Genomic DNA, 8,246 nt, shown 5'->3' with positions numbered 1-8,246 from the left:
TCCTCCTCATGCAAAAACATATTTGTACATTTTGTCACAATCATTTACCACTCTAGGTTTCACTAAGCTACACAGTCCCAGTCTTTATTTTTACTCCTTCTGGTGTCCTACATGCCCCTAACCTTTCTCTTTCAACCATACTCACAGTCATCTTTGTTCAGTGTACTTACATTATTATGCTACCATCTTCCAACATTGTGCTCCAAACCTCTCTCTCCTGCCTTTTCCAATCTGTTGTGCTCCCTTTAGTAGTTCCTTTAGAGCAAGTATCTTGTTCGCAAACTCTCTCAGTGTCTCTTTGAGAATATTTTAAACTCTGCCTCGTATTTAATGGACAGTTTTTCCAGATAAAAAATTCTTGGTTGGTGTTTTTTCTCTTTCAGTATCTTAAATATATCATGCCTTCTCACCTCCATGGTTTCTACTGAGAAATCTGTGCATAGTCTTATTGATCTTCCCTTGTATGAGATGGATCACTTTTCTCTAGCTGCTTCCATAATTCTCTTTGATATTTGATAATCTGATTATTAATTGTCTTGGCATAAACCTATTCAGATCCATTCTGTTTGGAGTTTGCTGTGCTTCTTGAATCTGTAATTTTTTATTCAATTTTACTGAGATACATTCACATACCATACAGTCATCCAAAGTGGACAATCAATTGTTCACCATACCATCATATAGTTGTGCATTCATCAACCCAATGTATATTTTGAACATTTGCCTTGTACCAGAAAAAGTGAAAATAAGAATAAAAAATAAAAGTAAAGAGGAACACCCAAAACACCTTTACCCTATTTTTCATTTAGTTTTTTGTCCCCATTTTTCTACTCATCCATCCATACACTGGATAAAGGGAGTATGATCCATAAGGCTTTCACAATCACACTGTCACTTCTTGTAAGCTACATTACTATACAATCATCTTCGAAATTCAAGGCTACTAGGTTGGAGTTTGAGAGTTTCAGGTATTTACTTCTAGCTATTCCAATGAATTAATACCTAAAAAGGGTTATCTATATAGTGCATAAGAATTCCCACCAGAGTGACTTCTTGACTCCATTTGGAATCTCTCAGCCAGTGAAACTTTATTTTGTTCCATTTCACACCCCCTTTTTGGTGACGATGTTCTCAATCCCATGATGTCAGGTCCAGATTCATCCCCTGGAGTCATATCCCTTGTTGCCAGGGAGATTACACTCCTGGGAGTCAGATCCCCACAATAGGGGGGAGGGCAGTGAGTTCACCTACTGAGTTGACTTAGCTAGAGAGAGAGGTCCACATTTGAGCAAGAGGTACTCAGGGGGAGACTCGGGCACAATTATAAGCAGGTCTAGCCTCTCCTTTGAAGTGACAAGCCTCATAAGGGCAAGTCTTATGATAGAGGGCTTGGCACATGAAACCACCAGTCCTCAATGTTTGTGAGAACATCAGCAACAATCCAGGTGAGGAAGCCCAACACCTCTGCATTTTCCTCCATCTCCTCGGGGAGGCAGTGGGTGGCTTCATATATATTTTTATTCTCTGTCCAAATTACTTTGGGATGTGTCACTATTTCACACTAACCTATGTAAACCTACCAGGTCTCACTTACTATTAAAAGTCCATGTAATTATGATATTTGAATGAACTGTGTGAGTTAAATTGTTTAGAAAATATAGTGGATATATAATTTTATGTCTTTCATAAGAGATGGGAAATTTTCAGTGACTATTTCCTCTATTACTGCCTCTGCCCCCTTTTCCTTTCTTCTCCCCTTCTGGGACACCCATGACATGTACATTCATACCCTTCATGGTGTTACTCAGCGTCCTGATTTTGCTCATATTTCTCCATTCTTTTCCCCATTTGTTCTTTTGTATGTAGGGTTTCAGGTATCATATTCTCCAGTTCATGAATCTTTTCTTCTGCCTCTTCAAAACTGCTGCTCTATGTCACCATTGTGTCTCATCTTTTGTGTCATGCTTTTCATTCCCGTAAGTTTTGCCAATTGTTTTTTCAAACTTTTGATTTCTTCCTTGTGTTTGCATAATGTCTTCTTTATAGCCTTCATCTCTTTTGCCATATCTTCCCTCAACTCATTGAATTGATTCTTGACTTGGTTTTTTAATTGATTTAGGAGATTTGTTTGCTTAATAATTAGTTGTTTCAATTCCTGTATCTCAGTTGAAGCGTAAGTTTGTTCTTTTGACTGGGCCATACCTTTGTTTGTCGTAGTATGATTTTTCATTTTCTGTTGTCTAAGCATCTGGTTTTCTTGATTGCCTCAGCCATATTTTGTTAGAGCAGAATGGGCTCAGGTCTCAGGAGGAGGCTGTGTATTCAGTATTAGGTTTCTCTGAGGGTGAGTCCTAGAAGATCGAGGTCTCTAGACTCTGTAGTTTTCCTATCCAGCCCAGCAAGCAGTTGTTGTCAGCTCACAGCTCCCCACTGGTGTAAAGAGGTGTGATTCCTTTAATTTACACTGGACCCTGAACTGGTGAGGGGCCAACGGGGTCAGAAGCCAAGCTTAAGTTTCTGGTTTTCCTATTTCCCCCCAAGTCTGAACTCTCTGAGATGGCAGTCACTTGAGCTGGCCCCACCCCCCTATTCTTAGGGAAGATACATCCTCTAGGGAGTTATCTTCTCCACTTGAATCCCTCTTTTGTCTTTCTGGCTCTGTTAACACACTTGCCTGGATCAACATGGAATTGAAAATGCCTGCAGCTTTCTGTAATGGGCTGCTTAGAATGTGAGAAAAAAATGGAAAAAGAGCAAGAGCCCCTTTCAGAGCCAGACACCAGCCCCTCAGTTTCCAGGTCTACCAGAGTTGGTACCCAATTCTCTGTGCCCCTTTTCTTTGGACACAGCTGTTTTCCAGTATTCTGAGCTCAGGCATCTCCAAAAGTCTCTGTTTTTCTTTATTTATGTATTTTTCTCCAACAATTTTTCTTTATTTATGTATTTTTCCCCTGCTGGAAGGAACATGCTTCCTCTCCTGCTCTGTATTGTATCTGTTCTTGTAGCTTGTATTCAGTAGTCCAAATTTGTTAATTGAAACTGCAGTTGGAGCTTGATTGAGTTACTTGATTGAGTAACTTGTTTCTTTTTTCCCACATGGCAGTGTTTCAGCTTGGCCTACCCTGTCCAAGGGGGGAGGGGCACCAGTTCCAGGTTTGTAGAGCTTTACTTACAATTTTATGCTACAATCTGAGCTGTTCCATCCATTCCAAGCTAGTGTATGATGTGTGTCTATTCACAGATGCCTCCCAACAGTTCTTCCAGATTATTTACTGTTTGTTCCTGGTTATTTAGTAGTTGCTCTAGAGGACTAACAAAATTCCACACCTCTCTATGCTGCCACCTTCTCTGCCCCCCCCCCCTTTTTAAAACATTAAGACTTTCCTCTACTTTGAATAAAAGAGAGTCTTTAAAATAAAAACAGCATTGCAAAAGCTACTGTTTTATTAGAAATTGTATTTTGTATTGTATTTTTTTTGAAAAAAATACTTATTTCACTATCCACAATGCTGGAACACCCAACTTAGACCTACAATGAAGGTACTTCAGGAACCTAAACAAAAAATGGGTGAAGTAGAACCAGAATGGCAGATAGATTTTAGATAAAATATGAAGAGTAAATATTAAGTGACTCATTTTATTTGCAGTTGCCATGCTGACAGAAATACATGGTTTGGAAATTGCAAATCATGGCCACAGGGAGGAAATCCATTGAGCATCAGAGAACATTCTCCAGACAGCAGACAGCACACAGGTTGCTGTGGAGGCTTGGGGTCCAGGACTTAGGGCTGCCTCCGATCGCAGATTATCTGCTGTTATCAGTTTTAAATATTGAATTTCATTGGTTAAAGAGCACTGTCCTTAATCTCTCCTTTTTCTTTTCTAATAAGAAGCTTAAAGAACGGCAATGATCTAATCATTTTCCTGTCTTGTCTTGTGAAGATACATGCACAGAAAGGATCATTAATGATCTCCATATCCAAGTGCTGAAAAGGCAGAACAGTGATAGAGTCTCATATCCTTGTATTGGTCTACTCATTTTAGGAAGTTATATATGCTTTTATGGTTGTGGATACAATTTCTGGGGGAGAAACTAACACATGGGAACAAACATCACTTGATGCTTAACTGGAATTTATTACAACTGTAAGCAAGTTTTCTCATGCCACAAAGTGTTAGAAGCTCCATGAAACATTTAGCTCAGTGAAAAGAGAAAATAAATAATATACATTGCTATATTTATATTAGTATGTTCTTGATTTTTGCAGACTGTTATTTCATATGAGTTGTTCCTTATAATAACTTACTTCTATAAAGAATTGTGTTTTCTCTGCACAGTCATCTGCTCTAGGAGGTCACTTACATCATAACTGTTGAATATACTACATTGTCTGCAAGCAATTTGCCAAAAATATTTTGTCAGAATTTAATTTCCCCAATAGAGCAATCTTCTACATTCACCAGTATCACTGACTTAACATTTGTTTTTTGTCAACAATAAAGTGAATTTTTAAGACAATATGTGTATGGGATGGTTATTAACACCATTAAGGATAGCTGGAAATATGAGCTGATCAGTTTCCATTTTGTTTAATGGAACAGATAAAATTATTTGTTGACTATCAGAGTGGTTTAGTGTTCTAATGAACACAGTATCTACCTAGAAATGTATACTTTGTCATTAGTATCCCAAATTGAATTACATACTGATGTAGGAAATGAGATGAAAATTATAATAGGAAACCACAGAAATGAAATCAAGCAAATGCTGGCCTGACAGTTGAAAGAACAGGATCAAGAAAAGTACTCAGATAATAACTTGCCATAATAGAGAGAAAAACCTCACTGTCTGGAGAAATTCTATGAAAATATCTACTAGTTAATGAAATCAGGAAGCCCCAAGTGACCAGAAACACCAAGAGTCTTGTATGAAAAATCAAGAAAACATAGGATTCCAATAAACATAAGATACCCTGGTGGCATAGAATCTTTTGTCTTAAAGGGATGTCACATATAAATGATATTACTTGTATTAAACAGTATTGCATCACTGAGTTCAAATATTCATCAATGTCACTATTTTGTTTTATACTAGAAATATTTAAAATTCCATTTTCCTCTCCCTCTACAAGGGCCAGTTTAGGAGATGTACACATGCTGCTGCTTCTGACACCAGTTCTCCCACATCTAAGCACCTGGGCCTAATGTTCTGTTTCCTACCTCAGGGAAAAAACACTTTCATCCTTCAGGAAAAACAAAATGCACCCTTTCACTGCAGAAAATGTGATGAAGTAATTCAAGTAGTAGTTTAGAAATAAGTACATGAATCAATTCATGTAAAAATAATTTATAAAATATGTGAAGTGCCCTCTAGTAATAAAAATCTCTAAAAATCATGGGTGAAAACAAAAATATACATTATTAAATATTTTAACTTGTTGAAGAATGTATTCCTCCATTTAAGTTACAAATTAAGAGAGAAGTGGCAAAAATGCCGAAAGAAGCTAAAAAAATGGCACTACTGTTTGAGCAAATGTATGCAGGAAGCTACAAACAATGGACTTGGGCAGAGAAAAGAATGGATTCCCCATCCTAAAAAGTATGTATGAAGGTATCCTGAAGTTAAAAAAGTGAGAGAATTGGAGTGAGCAGGAAAATAGAGTATTCAGAAATTTTACAAAAAAAAGAAATGTGTGTATATATATATATAGACACTTCAGTTGTAAAGACACTCTCCAGATAAATCCTCCAGCTCTCTGGTATTTATATATGCTGTTTTTTTTTGGTTAAATCATCTTATGCTAACATTCTAACTTAATGTACTCATATCCTCCTGCTTTACCTAGAGAAATCCCATTCCTCCTTTAGGTCTCATAAAGCTGAGCCCTCATTGGCAATATCTGTAAAGTAAACAATAGGGTAGAAAAATAATTATATAAATAGTTTCATGAAATGTAACTATGTAGAATAAGAGAAATTTAACTTATGTATAACCATCCTTTCTTAGATTTGCTATCATGAGTGGAGACAGTGAAGTAATGAAAGAATTGGTATTAAAAATATTATCATTAGTAATACTTCAAGGAATCATGCAAACAATTCTGATCAACCCATGAATCCTAGAGACAACACAGAGAAATACAAACCAACATCAACAGCATAGCTTTGGCATTAAATGGATGCTCTAGATAAATGAACTCCAATCTTGAGGAGTTGACATGCTAATCTGTTTTACATGACCCTCCTTCCACTCTGAACTGCCTGGCTCATTCCCACTTCCTTCCCCTGAAAAAAGTGATCTTTCTGTCCTATATTAAGAACAGCTGTGCTTTCATTGAAGCAGATGTAGAAAATAATCCATAATAAGACAAACATACCTATTTAAATGAATTCCTTAGTTAAAATGTGCATACAAATTGTAAATTTCCATTTGGCTATTACAATTTTCTCTTCATTTGACCAAATTTAATGTTCTCGAAATAACTAAAAATGGATATTAAAAATATAAATATATAATAGTTATAATTTTAGCTAAGTAAAATATTGACTCTTACATCTTAATTACATTCTGAGGAAGAAAATATAGCCCCAAAATTAAAAAGAGAATGAGACAAGACCAAGACTACATGTGACTTGACTATAGAAGAGTAGAATCAGAGAACTTGCTTTTCTCACAGATCAATAGCAATTTATGATTCGGGAAACTCAATGAAAATTCCCCTGGTGACAATTACCAGAATTAGCTGAGAGACTAGCAACACTAGAGACTAGGGAGGATTTAAACCACAAACATGGCAACATAAATTCTTTGTTCACAAAATGATGCTCCCAAAGTCCTAGTACCTATATTACATCATTCTTGGGAACACGGTTGGGAGAGAATAAGGCTGTACAGATTAAATTGTCCCATTTTCTCTCCCCAGATCTGGGTTGCGTACCTCCACTTTTTCTATTCTCATTGTATGTTATGTAAAATGTCATCTCTGCTCTCACTAGGAATTCAGGGTCAGACTTTGGCTTCAGAAGTAGGTTCAGAAAAGAAGGGACAATGAGAGGCTATTCAGTGTTTGATGAAGATCTTTTTGTCAAAGTCTCACATCCTTACAACCTCAATCATGACCCATTCTCTGCTTTCTAATGCAACTGGCTTCCTTTTAAAAGGGAAGACTAGAACTGGGTCTCTCAGGCCTGAGAAGAGTTCTCCCTCTACTCCTTTATTCCTAAGTCTTCTCATCACTTCACGTCAATGATTCTTCAAGGTGTTACTGAACTTCCTTTAGTGGCCTCAGATTTTGTAACGTGCACTGGAAATCCCTAAGAGTACATAATTTGCTACATTCAAAAGTAAATTGAAAGTACTTATGACAGGAGCCCTCAGTAATTGCTAGTAGAGTAGTCAAGAATGCACAGTACCTTTGGGATGCAAGGTGGGGGGGGGGGTGGTTGGGTCAGATTCATGGATACAGAGTTCCTTGTGGAGGTGAGTGTATATTGAATGGTTGTCAAGGCTCAGACTCCAGGATGACACATGATGTCAACTGATAAATCCTGAGGTTTTCTTAGAGGATGTTGAAGTATATTGATATGAATTTTCATGGTGTCAAGATGGGAATGAAGTCATTTTACAAGGGGACAGGGATTCTGGGTGTGTGCTTCATGCAGAAATCCTTGGGAGTCTGCCTGTCTGTTGGACTCTGATGAGTGTTATAAGGGCAGGGCAAGATGGACTTTCCATTTCCTCATTTCCTTTTTGGATTTTTCTATATCCTGCTCTTGATGATATAGAGGATAAGGGAGCTGTTTATAAGAAACATGAAATGAAAAGAATGTCCTGTCAAAATTAAAATCACAATGACATATGACTTCCCATTCCAATTTCTATGAGGTATGGTGAATGTTTTCTCAGGAAACTTCTTGAAATGTTCTAAGTAAATTACATATATAAGTTATATATATGTAATATATATACACATAAAATATGTGTATATGCATGTATATATTGATTTATTAGGAACTTAGTCCTCAGTCCTCTTTCATATCTGTTAATGAGCAGATATTTATTATTCAGGTTTTAATGGTATAAACATAAAATTGGCAAGATAATTAGCATTTATAATACATAGATCTTTCTATACATACGAACTATGTGTAACATTTGCTATGTAACATGACCCATAACAAGAATCATCATAGGAATATGAAGTCTCACCTGGATGATTCTCCTCCTCCACTTGATCTCAATGGAG

Source organism: Choloepus didactylus, chromosome 17, assembly GCF_015220235.1.
Source record: "Choloepus didactylus isolate mChoDid1 chromosome 17, mChoDid1.pri, whole genome shotgun sequence".
Taxonomy (NCBI): Eukaryota; Metazoa; Chordata; class Mammalia; order Pilosa; family Megalonychidae; genus Choloepus; species Choloepus didactylus.
The sequence above is the reverse complement of the archived record's forward strand: the minus strand, read 5'-3'. Positions refer to the sequence as shown.